Source organism: Lactuca sativa, chromosome 7 (genome assembly GCF_002870075.4).
Source record: "Lactuca sativa cultivar Salinas chromosome 7, Lsat_Salinas_v11, whole genome shotgun sequence".
NCBI classification, from domain to species: Eukaryota; Viridiplantae; Streptophyta; class Magnoliopsida; order Asterales; family Asteraceae; genus Lactuca; species Lactuca sativa.
The window spans coordinates 179,811,203-179,827,035 of NC_056629.2; positions in this window are offsets into that span (position 1 = coordinate 179,811,203).

A 15,833-nucleotide genomic window follows, 5' to 3' on the forward strand; every position below is an offset into this window, starting at 1 on the left:
CCATAAGCCCTTGGACGAAAACTATTAGATCCTTCTAGGAATTTCATTCAAGCCTTAATAAAGGTGATCCAATGGCCCAAAGCCTCAACTATTGAATAATTACAAAATAGCCCCTGCACTTTCAGTTAGTTCCTTTAATCCCAAAATTAATGCTAAATTAATTTCTGATTAAATACTAATTAATAATATGATTCTAAAATAATATATTATTCATATAATATATTAAGAAATCATATTTATACCCTAATTTATTATTTTTAACAATAAACCAACCTCTCTCCTCAACAATCATCCTGTCTAGTCACCAGTGTGAAGACAACCCAAAATGACCATGCATAATCGGGTCAAGTACATACCAAAATAGTTATGGACGTAGACACTAATCCAACAGTCTCCCACTTAGATAAGTCTAATAACTATTATGCGTATAACCTTAGATCCTGATTAGCAATCGTAGCTTTCAAAAGCCGCTGTCAACTCTGATCTTATCAGAAACGTGTCGTTTAGATAAGGGATGATATATTCCTCCATTCTTGATATCGTACAGACCTGAGACATGGATTTTGATCATTCTCTCAGTCTATGTTCTGTTTCCCAATTTCCAATTTATGATGACTGACAACAGACTACAATTGAACACGTCAAATTAGTCTCGGCTTGGCCAAGCGCTTAGGCTGTCATCACAAAATCATCGAGGGCCCCACAAATATCGCTTTCATCCTACTCTGGATAAAAGGAACAGATAAACTTTGATTCAATGCTTGCTTGCACTCACTTACTGAATCACACACAACAATATGTTTTATGACACCAAGTTAATGGTGTGTTTACATATTGTCAATGTGTAACCGACTCGCAAGATGCAACTCACACATCTCGGTTTCAAGAATATAAGATATTATTGTCGCACCAATCACTCGTGATAGACTCCATGAAGTGATCCAAGTGAGCGTGGGTTTAATCCAATGCTCAAATCATATTCATAAGAACTCATGAACGTTGCAGCAAACATTTGCTTATGTCTAATACACTTTAGACAATCCACACACCAATTCACGACAGTCTTCATTCATACCTACTTCCAACATATGAATGACTGTGGTCCGTTCGAATAATTTGATTGTTCTGAACCAATTTAATTATCCAGAAAGTCAAAACATGCAAAGTGAAACACAAGAATAATACTAATCCCATATGGCCCCAAACTCTGGGTATAAATAAAACATTTTATTTAATCACCATATTGATTACTCATTATTTGTTGTTTCGGGTAATCAACTTCTTACTTGAATTATTACTACACTTGTCCCATGCTCTCAGCATGCACACAATGTTTACCTACGGTCCTTACTTTGTAAAATAGATCAAATGAACACATTTCCAATCATACTCATTTCACAACTCCAAATCCTTATCATAAGTATAAGAATATCAAATTCTTGTTACTTATGCTAGATTCTAACATTTTATGCAATGATTCTTTCGTAAAGTCATAGCTCAAAATTATCAAGACTTGGCCAATCTCTATCAGAAACAATTCTATAGATATGATGTCTCTGACTCAAAGTACATTCCTTTGAACATCCCTCTTGCATAAAAGTTTCTAATCTAGACATAGATTCTCAATATCCAACTGCCAATATGGAAACATTTCCATATTTGCAATAGGAGAATTCATTCTTAATAGAATCTTATCTATTCGTAATAATGTCATCTAATACCATACTTCCAACTACTCACAAGCGACAAATCCTCAGCGAGCTTTGGATCGTCCTTTGATAGTTGTTTAATTATTTTAGTCAAAAACCGATTCTTGTCCTTTTTCCTTCTTAATGCACCAGACATTTTGAAAATTTTAGAATGGTCAAATAATAGCACTTGCAATCGATCCTATACCTGAATTGTATGGAACACGATGCATAATGTCTTACATAAAGATACGATACTCTATCGATCTTCTGCCATAATATTTTATGTGCCACGTTCTCATAATTCGAACTATGAAGAGGAATACCGTAGTCATAATCGAAATATAAGAACACACTATGTATCCTTTGACTAAATTTATTAAAATTTCTCAATCTAAGCTTTAGATTTTGAAACGAAGTAGAATATTCTCTCCCTTAATTATAGCAAAACAACTTTTCAACCCTTACGACTTTGCAAAGTATAACTCTTGTTTTCTATAATTAATATTGCTAACTTGCAATACTTGCCTTAATAATCATAGAAGAACAACATTTATGCTCCCACTATCATGAAGATTATTATCATATAAGCATAACACTTATGCTCCCACTAGCTTTGACATGTATTTAGAAAACAGCTTAACTTCCAAAAAACAATGCCTATTGAATTTCTTAGGTTCATATTTCTAATGCCTAATGCTTTGATAATCCTTTATCTAAGCTTCTTAAACTTATACACCTTTGCCTTAGATAGCTCCTATGTGTGTCTAAACAATTCAGACTAATTGCCAAATCTCACAATTCAAATTATGGAAAGGGATACCGTAACCACAATCAAATTCGAGAATACAATTTCACAATCACTATCTTCTTAAAATCTCTTTTAGTGAAAGCATTTCCTCATAGTTATTTTCAGGAAGGAGGGAATCTTAAGACACTTAGATTTTAATGGTGTATGTGTTCCTATCCATGCGAATTTGTCAAAACCAAAGTTTGCAACAAATCCAAACTCATATGGACCGAACTTTCTCAATCTTGATTTCTTGCCTTATGGTAACACGAGTTCCTACCATGTCTTCCAAGTAGTTAAGCAGCTCAACCTTTCCTATCAATGTACTTTTCATTGATCAAGGTGCTTGCCTTTTATGCATTCAAATTAGAACTCATAGAAGTCACATGCATAAATAACTCAATTGGAATGGCACAGAAACATAATAATGTCAACACGATAGGTTGTAAACCTCAAGTCGTGTGCTAGTGATGATCGATAAGGTTTATTCTTGATTAGTTCTTGAAACTTTTCAAGACTATTAAGACTCCCACTAACTCCTTGACATATAAGATTCTTTTGTCAATAAACATTCCTCGACAAACAAATATTCAAGAGTTAGTGTAGCTTTTATCAAGACAAAACACTTCACAAAATTGGTCCTAGTTGGTCTTTGTCTTATCCAAGACATCAAAACTTTCCAATTTCAAATGTGAAAGAATAAGAAAACCATTTTCAAATTCCACATTGATGAATGTTAAAAACCTTCTTAAGACTTGTCACTCAATGTCACAATCTTAACTCTAAGACTTGTTTTTGGAACGAAGTATGATTGACTTCTTGATTTAACCATTTCTTCAATTCTTGATTCCTCTTCTTAGACATACAATTGTACTAAGACTCATTTAGATGATCAATTGAGATGTGGTTCTTAATCATTAAGACCTATCATAAAACATAATAAAAGGTACTCTCCCTTCTTCTTAGAATAGATAAACTTTTATCTTTCTGCCTACTTGATTCTTCTTATCCGTTCTGCTATTGATTGAAACTCTTTCAATCAACTTAGAATTACACTTAATCTTATAAGTATAAACATATTTACTAAACCTTTAATAAATCATGACGAATATCTTTGTCACTCTTATGGTGGACTTGATCAACACACAACTTTGTGTACTCAATCTCCTAGTCCTTCACTTGACATTTTGTCAACGAATTAGTCTAATTTCCAAATATAAAATTTCTCATTCATCATGCAACCAAGTTGCATGATTCCAAGTCTCTGTCCAATTGAAACTTGGGTGATGAGAAACTCTCCCTATTTGGTAAATTCTTGACATTTCCACAAATAACATAATCCATTATTGCTAATAACTGAAACATTCAAACATTAATTTTTCATACACGCCATTGCAAGGATAAATAAATAATATAAAACCAAATTTTTTTTTTATTGCGGAAAAATTTGTCCTTACAATGCAATTCAATTGAAAAACTATGTTAATACATATTTCATAGCAATCTATTCTAATTCCAAGTAGTAGCTCAAAATTCTAATCTTCAAGCAATGCGATCAAAATCCATTTCTTCATGATTAGATTCAGCTCACTTCTTCCCTTAAGCTTCCTCTCTTTTCTTCGATCCTATAAAACATCAAAATGTAATATTATTACATCATGTATTAAGAATCTAGAATAGGAACTTAAAAGAGTTAGTTAATGGATTTACCTGAAGTAGAGCCATGCATCTTGACTCTCCATTCTCTTAGATTTCTCAGGTAGTTAGGGCAGCTTCGTCTCCAATGCCCCTTCTCTTGGCAATAAAAGCAAATGGACTCCTTTGGCACAGCACATCGGACAATTATAGACTTAGTTATTTCTAGACTTCCGATGTTGCCAGTGCCCATTGCAGTTTGGGAGTTTGACTCACCAGAAAAATTTGCTTGACCAGCATGCCAAATCATTGCTGATTCAACAGCTATAAGCAAATTGTTGAGATCAATGAGGGTCACGTTGTGATGCATCATATAGTACTCTCTAATGAAGTCACTATATGATTCAGGAAGTGACTGAAGAACCCAATCAACAACCAACTTGCCTGAAATCTCGACGCCCAACATCCTTAATTGAAAATCGGGAAACAAAACATAGACTGAGAGAATGCTCAAAATCCATGTCTCAAGTCTATACGATATCAAGAATGGAGGAATATATATCCTTTATCTAAAGGACACGCTTCTGATAAGATCAAAGTCGACAGCGGCTTTTGAAAGCTATGATTGCTAATCAGGATCTGAGGTTATACGCAGAATAGTTATTAGACTTATCTAAGTGGGAGACTGTTGGATTAGTGTCTAAGTCCATAACTATTTTGGTATGTACTTGATCCAATTGTGCATGGTCCTTTTGGGTTGCCTTCACACTGGTGACTAGACAGGATCATTGTTGAGGAGAGAGGCTGGTTTATTGTTAAGAATAATAAATTAGGGTATAAATATGATTTGTTAATATATTATATGAATAATATATTAATTTGGAATCATATTATTAATTAGTATTTAATCAGAAATTAATTTGGAATTAATTTTGGGATTAAAGGAACTGACTGAAAGTGCAGGGGCTATTTTGTAATTATTCAATAGTTGAGGCTTTCGGCCATTGGATCACCTTTATTAAGGCTTGAACGAAAATCCTAGAAGGATCTAAGAGTTTTCGTCCAAGGGATTAAGGAAAGGAGTCCATGGACTTGCTTAGGCCCTAAGCTAAGGGATTAGGGTTTACACCTTGAAATCCTAGTTAGCCTTAAGTATAAATAGCACCCTAAGGCACTAAGATTTCGTCCAAGCCTTGGGAAACCCTAAAAGGGACGAAATCCAGGGCAAGATACCCTTCTCTCCTCTCTCCCATATTCATCCTTTCACCTAGTGTGTTTGTGAGCCATTAGAGGTACTACACTTGTGGTACTTGCTTTCAAGAGCTAAGGAAATTCAAGGAACTAGTTGTTATTGCTATATAACAACAAAAGGTATGTATTCGATTTTTATATATGAATTTCAAAAATAATAGTAGCATGCCAGGTTTCTTTTTATCTTCATAAAGTTGTATAACTAATAGTGAAAACATAGATCCAACTCTAGGGTTGCATGCACACATAGGATTGTTTGTATAAATCCATCTGACATTAGAATAATGCGAACTCACCAAACCGCAACTACACACTTTCTTACCTGACTTTTTTTCCCGGATTTGCCCATGCAGCAACTATATCCGTCTTTTCAATCTTCCGCTATGGTTGTTATCAGTGGAAGTTATCTTTCTAAAATTATACAAACATGAGATTACAATGTTCAATCAATTCTTTGTAATACTGTTAACAAATAGTATATAAAAATTAAAAAAAAATTAAAAAGGTGAAAAAGAAAAGAAAAAAGAAAATGTGAAGAGTTAAAAGAGGCATAAATTCGACCTTGGCTGCTAACATATGCATAGTATGTTGATTTAAAATCGATCTAAAACAATATAATAAACTACGAAAAAGAAAATATAGGCTTCAGTGTGTAACATCCCAAAACTTGAAATGAATTTTAACTTTTTAATTAGCTTAAATCATCCATTTAATATCTTTTATTCAAAATAAATTTTAAAACCAAAACCCAAGATCAATCCAATTACCAGAACCATTATCAGTTGTAATTCTAAAATTTATGAAAACACATTCATTCCAACCTCAAAAATCAAATATCTCGCCTCAAGCCAATGTGTACGATCATGCCTGACCATTCTGTATACCTGAAACAGTATTTTGAAGAGAAAATGGGTAAGCACAAAACTTAGAGAATTCCAAACATACACAATATCATTTCATATAAACCTTTCCCCAATCCATGGATGCAAACGGTATCAAACACATAATCGCACATGCTTGTCAAAGAACACATCAGTAACACACATACTCCTACTAGGATACATTGGCTAGACCGAATCCCCTTGCTCAGTACATCGAGCCCTTGGTACACATTGGCTAAGCCAGATCCCTTGTATCCGTACCCATTGGGAGTTGACAACTAGGATTAGCGTTTACACACCATAACAACCCCAAACGCCCCCTATGCTTCCAGTAACATGGAATACCACCACCCACTGCCAACACCAATGGTGGTGGTGGTGGTGATGGCAGTTTTTGAACAACATAAAAGAAGGAAAGGATGAAATCTAGTATTACCTCTTACTTGTTCTAGTTTCTTCCCTTCAAATACTCTTCATTCCTCCTCCACATGCCCCTAGCACCACCTTTCTTTTTCTTCCCACTAACAATGGCTGCCTCCCTTCTTCCCTCACTTTTCTTTTCTCGGGTTCACAGAAAACACACTCACGTTTTTTTTCACAATGGCTTAGGGTTGGATTTTTTTTGTTATATATATATATATATATATATATATATATATATATATATATATATATATATATATATATATATATATATATATAAGTTTTAGTTTGGGAGTAATTGGCCCCAAGGAAAGAGCCCAAAAAATCTCGTCAAAACCATTCTTCAAAATCAAAATTTCCGTTTTGACCCTTTGCTTTCCCATATCGAAATTGTCGTCAAAAACATTCAGTCCCTTTGCTAAAAATAAATTACAAAACCCTCTAATTCGTAAATCGTAATTTATAATTCATTTTTAATTATTATATAATCACTTAAAGTCATATAATGCCTTTTTAATTATATTTATACTTATATTCTTTTATCAGATAGCTATAATGGAAAACAAGGTGTTACAGCTCTCCCCCACTTGAATCAGATTTCATCTTCGAAGTCACTGCTAACAAACTTCTCTGTAGCATGCGTTTGCAACTCCACTTTCATCTCTCAATTCCCCGAGATATTTCTAATGTCATCATTGATCTTTTACTAACTCAATTCCTTGGACGCAATGTCTTCATCTCTCCATCAAGGGTAGAAACCAACTTCTCTACATGATTAAGTTGCTCGCCAGACTGAAACACATCGTTCACCTTAATTACAATAGCCATGCTTCCTGTAACACTCATGTTTCGAGGATAACCATTGATATGATGATGTAATAGTTAGGGTCAACATATGTAACTCATTTGAAGTAATAAAAAGGAATTATTTGAGTATTACGTGAATTATATGAATTTATGTGCTTTATACTTGTGTTCAATGATATAATAAATTAGGAAGGAAAATAAGTGTCAAAACTAAAATTTTAGATAAAACCGATATCTTTGAAGAAAGTTGTAGAGGTTGTGACATGGATTCTAGAGACATAAAGAACTCCGAAATCCGAGTTGTAACGAAGAAGTTATGACCTGTCGAAGATAACATGCTTTTTAACCTTAGCAATCTAAACGAAAGTCATAGTATACGTTAAACCGAGAGCGTGCATAAAAAGAACGTCCAAATCTAACTTCGTATGAGGAACTTATGAAATTTCTAAGATTTGGCATAGTAGTGTACAGCCCGGAGTTTGAATTTTAGATGGAGCGATCTTTAGCCAACACAACTTAAATGAGAATTTAATATCTCATTAATAGGAGTTTAGCGATAAAAAGACGGTAAAAAATGGATTCCATACGTAGAAGTTATGAATTCTACATGGTCGTTAAACAGTGTAATCTTCTCATACTGCTAAATTTAAAATCGGTCAAGAATTAGCCAATGGAGTCAAAAGGAGAGTTATAGTTCTTGTCATTACCTATGCGTGGATATAAAGAACTTCAAAAATGGAGCTCGTATGCGAAAGGTATGGCGTTTGTAGTCGGAAGGGTGCTGCAGCGAAGTGGGTGATATGGCGCAATCTGAGCCATTGCTTTCTCCCCACCAGATGACGAAACGTGGCACCAAATCAACGAGTTGGACCAGAAACTCGACGAGTTGGGGGCCATAAAATCGAAGAGTTCACCCCTTTTCCAGCCAATAAATACCAACCGAGAGTTCCTTCATTTTTCATACTAAAATCCACTTATTCTTCTCTCTACTCACTCTCTAAACCCTCCCAAATACCAATGGTGTGTGACTATCCGAAAGTCTTTCCCGAAGATCTTCCTAGATTGCCCCCTGATAGACAAGTAGAGTTTCGAATAGACTTGTTGCTAGGATCAACGCCAATAGCAAAAGCACCATACCGATTAGCACCGACGAGGATGAAGGAGCTTATGATGCAACTTCAGGAGTTGTTGGACAACAGTTTTATTAGACCTAGTTCATCACCCTGGGGAGCTTTGGTGTTATTAGTAAAGAAGAAGGATGGAAGCACGAGGGTGTGCATAGACTACAGAGAGCTGAACAACGTAACAGTGAAGAACAAATATCCATTGCCAAGGATTAATGACTTATTCGATCAACTGCAAGGTTCGAGCTATTTCTCAAAGATCGATCTCAGGTCAGGATATCGTCAGCTGAAGGTGAGAGAGTAGGATATTGAGAAAACCGCATTCAAAATGAGATACGGAGACTATGAGTTCTTGGTTATGTCATTTATACTAACCAATGCTCCAGCAACATTCATGGATTTGATGAACAGGGTCTGTAAACCATTCATCGATAAATCTGTGATAGTGTTCATAGATGACATTTTGGTTTATTCGAAGATCCAGCAGGAGCATGGAAAGCACTTGCGAGAAGTGTTAGAAGTTCTAAAGAAGGAGAAAGATGTATGCAAAGTTTTCCAAATGTGATTTTTGGATTCGAGAAGTCCAATTCTTGGGTCACATGGTTAACCAAGAAGGAATAATGGTGGACCCAGCAAAGATTGAAGTTGTGCTGATGTGGGAACGACCAAAGAGTCGCATAGAGATTTGAAGCTTTCTAGGATTAGCTGGATATTACCGAAGGTTTATCCAAGTATTTTCTTCGATAGTTGCTCCATTGACAGCTTTGAAGCATAAAGGAGCTATTTATACTTGGGGTGAGAAGCATGCGGAAGCATTCAAGAAGCTAAAGAAGAAGCTATGTGAAGCACCGATTCTTTGTCTACCCGACGGAGTTGAAGAATTCGCAGTTTATACTGATACATCTGTAGTTGGGTTAGGTTGTGTTCTTACCGAAAGAGAAAAGGTGATAGCATATGAATCTCGACAATTGAAGGAGCATGAAAAGAACTACCTAATTCATGATTTGGAGTTGGCAGAGGTAGTATTTGCCCTAAAGATATGGAGGCATTATCTTTACGGCACAAAGTACAAACTTTTCACTGATCATAAGAGTCTTCAGTATCTCTTTAATCAAAAGGAATTAAACATGAGACAACGATGCTGTCTAGAGTTACTCAAGGACTACGACTGTGAAATACTTCACCACCCTGGTAAAGCAAATGTTGTCGCTAATGATCTAAGTTGAAATGTAAACCTTGAAAGGAAAAGGCCAAGAGCGTTAAGAATTGAAGTTGTCTAAACGATTGTGGAAGAATTAAGAAAGATTAGGAAGAAGCTTCAGAGAAAAATGACCGAAAGGAAGAACGCTTGGGCAAACGTTAGTGTTCGGTACAAACAGTCATGGATTGAAGGTATTCCAAGATACAATTTGGGTACCTAAGATAGGAGGAGTAAGAAATCTTCTGAAGGAAGAAGCTCATAAGACCATGTACTCGATTCATCCCGGCAATACAAAAATGTATAGGGATCTAAAACCCTACTACTGGAAGCCGACGATGAAGCTCGATGTTGCAAAGTATGTGGCTGAGTGTGTAACCTGTGCGAGAGTTAAGGAACAACATTAGAAACCATATGGGAGTTTAGAACCTTTACATGTACCCATGGGTAAATGGGAAGACATCACCACGGATTTTGTCACTAAACTGCCCAGAACGAAGGACGGTCACAACATGATTTGGGTGGTCGTTGATCGGTTCATTAAGAGTGCACACTTCATAGCAGCCAATGAAAGATGGTCTACGGATAAGCATGCAAATGCTTACGTGAAGGAAGTAGTAAGACTTCATAGTGTTACTTTAACGATTGTATCATATCGTGATAGTCATTTCACGTCAACTTTTTTGGAGGAGTCTACAAGAGGAATTAGGTACGAAGTTGTGTTTAAGTACAACCTACCATCTACAGACCGATGGTCAGAGCGAATGGACGATTCAAACACTAGAGGATATGCTAAGAGTGTGTACCCTGGAATTCCAAGGTAACTGGGATAAGCTCTTACCTCTGGTAGAAGTTTCCTACAACAATAGTTACCATTCGAGCATCAAGATGGAACCTTACCAAGATTTTTATGGAAAAAAGCGTAGTACGCCGTCATGTTGGATTGAAGCTGGAGAAAAGCAGTTCATGGGCCCCGAGATAGTCCATCAGACTGCTAAACAGCTAAAAGTGATTAGGGAAAGGATGTTAGCAGCTCATGATCGTCAAAAGATCTATGCCGATAAGAAAAGACGACCGATGACATTAGATGTTGGAGATTCAGTTTTGCTTAAAGTCTCACCATGGAAGGGACTAATACGATTTGGGAAAAGATGGAAGTTTAGTCCATGGTTTATTGGACAATTCAAAGTTCTTCAGAGGATTAGGAACCAAGCTTACAAGCTAGAACTACCAGAAGAACTATATGTTATTCATAACACTTTCCATGTGTGTTATTTGAGGAAGTCCACGGGAGAAGTTCCCAGTTTAATTCCAATTTCTGAGTTAAGGATGGATGAAAATAAGAGGCTAATCGAAGAGCCGTAGGCGATTGCTGACCGTAAGAAAAAGAAGTTGCGACGCAAGATGATCGACTTAGTGCTTGTGCGATGGAAACATACGAATGGGCCAAACCTCACCTAGGAAATGGAGAGTGACATGATGAGTCGCTATCTGCATCTGTTTGTTGATGCATGATTCCGAGACAAAATCATTCTAAGGGGGAGAGAATTGTAACGCCCGTGTTTCAAGGCCAAGCATTGATACGATGATGTAGCAATTATGGTCAACAAATGTAACTCATTTTGAAGTAATAAAAAGGAATTATTTGAGTATTACGTGAATTATATGAATTTATGTGCTTTATACTTTTTTATAATGATATATTAAATTAAGAATGAAAATAAGCGTCAAGAATAAAATGGTATATAAACCTAATATATATGAAGAAAGTCGTAGTAGTCATGACAAGGATTTCAGAGATATAAAGAACGCCGAAATCTGAGTTCTAATGAAGACGTTATGAGCTGTCAAAGTTTCGCGACAAAACAGGCATGACACTGTGTGATGTAAAAAGTGAGTTTACGATAAAGTGATTTTTAACGAATACGTTAAAAGGAGAGCGTGCATAAAAGAATGTCCAAATCTGAGTTCGTATGAGGAAGTTATGAAATTTCTAAGATTTGGCATAGTAGTGTACAGCCCGGAGTTAGAATTTTAGATCGAGAAATCTTTAGCCAACACAACCTAAATAAGAACTGAATATCTCCTTAATATGAGTTTAGCGATAAAAAGACAGTCGAAAACGGAGTCCATATGTAGAAGTTATGAATTCTACACGGTTGTTAAACAGTGTAATCTTCTCATAATGTCAAATTTAAAATTGGTCAAGAATTAGCCAACGGAGTCAAAAGGTGAGTTATAGACCTTTTCAATACCTACGCGTGGATATAAAGACTGTCAAAAACAAAGCTCATATGCGAAATTTACGGGGTTTAGATGTCGGAAGGGTGCTGCAGCGAAGTGGGTGACGTGGCACAATCTAAGCCATTGTTTTCTCCCCACCAAATGACGAAACGTTGCACCAACTCGACGAGTTGGACCAGAAACTTGACGATTTGGGGGCCAGAAACTCGATGAGTTGGGCCAGAAACACGACAAGTTCACCCCTTTTCCAGCCTATAAATACCACCCAAGAGTTCCTTTACTTTTCACACAAAAATCCACTTCTTCTTCTCTCTACTCACTCTCTAAACCCTCCCAAACACCCCCAAAAGCCTAGGAAGCTTCCTTAGCACTAGAAGAAATCCCTGGAGCACCAGAAGGCTCCAACAAAAATAAGTTTTTCGGTTCGGAACTTTGCCTCTACCAAGCCCGGTTTACAAGCAAACCTCCTGGTTTCGTCGAAGCGAAGCGTTGTTCAAGTTGGAATCACCACCATATTAAGTGAGTGAATAGTTACTTTCGTCTTACACACACAGATATATATATATATATATATATATATATATATATATATATATATATATATATATATATATATGAAGTGTTTTATATAAATTATATGTTACATGTGCATATTATCTGTTTACTTGAGATCTGTGCTAGATGAAAGATTAAAACTTTGTTCTTCAGATCTAAATTGTATTTGTATTTTATATATTGAGATCAATACTGGATGAAAGATTAAAACTTTGTTTTTCAGATCTAAACTGTATATGTATTTTATACCTTGAGATCTATACTGGATGAAAGATTTAAACTTTGTTTTTCAGATCTAGACTGAATATATCTACAAATATGTTGGGTAAAACATCGGTAGATGAAATAGTTGATGTGTGATGAAATCAAATGATGAGAGGCCTCGATGTTTACGATGATCCAATCAGCTAGCTTAGTATAGATGACAACCACGTACTTTTCTAAACAGTCTAGTGGAACACTAGCAGTCTCACAACCTGTAGGTGTTTATTTGAACTACGTGTTCACCAGATGTACTCCATCCCCCTCATGGTTGCCTTATTTGACAGAAATTGTCGAGGTATCCCCTGAGCAGTGTTGTTGCCCTAATGAAAATCCTTAGGATAGGTCCCTTATAATAGATGGCTTAGGGACGTAAAGTGAGGATAACGGAAACAACTAATCAGGTTGAATGATTTGATGAAAATAATAATAAACTTATTTATTGTGTGTTGAAAACCTTATGTGCTCACCAGGCTCCCCAGCCTGACCAACTCAGTTTCTTGTAATACAGGTAGTGACACAAGAGCATAGATGTGATGATCTGATGAGAGATTATGGATTATAGGCCAGTATAAATAAATAGAAATGTTGTAAGGCCTATGTTGTTTTTGGTTTATGCTTTTGATCTGTATTGACGATGACATCCCGAGTTTTGTAATGTAATGAAAACACATTTCTTCATAAATGTTTTGATAAATTTTTATCTATATTGTTTTTGGGAACAAATTCCACAACTTTAAAAAGTTACTTTGATTTTATTATAAAGCATAAACAAAATTGGTCTTTTCTAGCCGTGAAATATGGGATGTCACACTTCCTACCACTCGTTAACCAATCTTTCCCAACACCTAGGTGTCATATACTTCTTGCCACACAAAAATTCGAATGGTGGTAAACCGAATACAAGAGTGAACATTGTTATTATTGAAAAAAACTCTGGTAATGGTACATACCAGTCTTAACTACACATAAAGTTGAACCATGCGTTTACTCCGACCGTCTGTTCTCGGGTGGAACATCATGCTAAACCACAATCGACCATCCATTTCTTCTTGGAACCTTTCCCAAAACCTATACATAAACCGAATGTCGCTAACAGAGACATAAGAAAATAGCACCGCATGCCTGGCTACAACCTCCCTGATGAATGTGTCTTCTTGTTACATCAAGTGTAGGAACACAAACCTGACCATATTATGTCAAATAACCTCGAATGTACCGATTAAAAGTCGGAGTCTTGCCTTAAACTCTCTTGCATTTGGCATTCTCATCCAGAAACAAAACTCCTTGAACCTTTTCCATCAACTTCAACAGAGGAGTAAACGATATCATTCGTTGGTATAATTCCTAATGCAGTTCAATTGTCGGCTTTCGACTATAAATGTCACCATCAACAAATACATTCACTTTATCAGGGTGCTAAATTATCTCGCCATCAAAACTGTAAATCATGCCTAGCATCGTAGCCCAACTCCTTACAGAACTCCCATAAATCTGAAATTTACAATATGAAATTCCCGTTACGACTCTCTAAGGATGACGATCAGTTACTACTTTATCAGGCACAAAACTGACCATTCCTTTAACAAGGAACTCCACCACTCCCAAATGAAGCAATGTCTTGACCAACATCTCCCCAACATCTCGACAGAGACAATTATTCCGACACCTATCCATATAAATCCTAGTACTCAAGCTATCTTTCTGATATGCCCAACTCACACTCGTACATTCTTTCTCTTCGTACCCCAGGTATCGTACCTCACATCAAACCATACACCATTGTACCCTCATCAATCAATTACTGGACAATCAAACTAACTCGTCTAAACACGCCTACAATACCTACCAATTGTAATCTCATAAACTACCATAAGGGGTCTATAGACATGTGACTATTTTCTCATAGACTTGTAGGTTTCTAGTTACCATTCCCTCAACTCACACCAACTCGTCGGTCTTGATATAATTCCGAATGGACCTGTCTGGCTCACGACCGACACCTCAATGGGCATTTAGGAATAAAATCATCATTACATTGATATGAAGGAACCTAACCATCATCCCACATCCCATAATAGTAGCAGCTAAGAACAAATGAAATATCGAACCATAGGGACCTAGATGTATCTGGTCTTCAGACCATGCCTCAAATCTTCAAGCCTTCATCAAACAAGAACAGGCAAGAGGACCCTCACCGTGATCCTAAACCATAGCGTATCGTAATACCCACTGTTATAAAAATCCCGACTAGGTCCCGATTAATCTCCGATTAATCCCTAGGCGCTACTCGACCGATTAGAGGGCGCCAAGCGATTAATCCCTGCATAAATAATGAGTGAAACATTATAAAACGATAAAATTTTAACATTTTGAAGAAGTTTTATCTCAATGGAAATTATTTGAGGCATGATTAGTGTTGTATTAATCATATTAACCTATTTTGTTATCATATTAGTGGTATTTACGAACTTTGATATGATATTAGTCATATTTTTTTTTTCAAATTCAACAAATTAGCAATTAATCGTACACGATTAATCTCCGCCTAGCCGATTAATCCCTTGACCCCAGGCCACCGACTAGCTAACGTCAGGCGTTTTTTGCAACCTTGGTAATACCTAATATGTGAATCGATTTTGATGACTCAAAACACCTAACAAACACTCACTCGAACAAGTTGCATTCGCTAAAGACGAGCGAACCCGCAACATTCTTAAATACATAGCAGGCATAAATTATACACTATTCTTGAATCGAATCATCCATCTCTAAGAGTTTCATGATCTTTCTCTTCTCTACATGCTTCACATAAAAAGACTAGAGTTTTCAAAAATCTTCAGAAATTGTCTTAAGTCTTTCCTACTATGTTGAGGTCTACACAGTCCCTAGACTATCCATAGGATGGATAACTCTCCCCCACTTGGAATCCAATGAACATTTGATACTGCCCTTGACTAATAAAACCCCTAATTA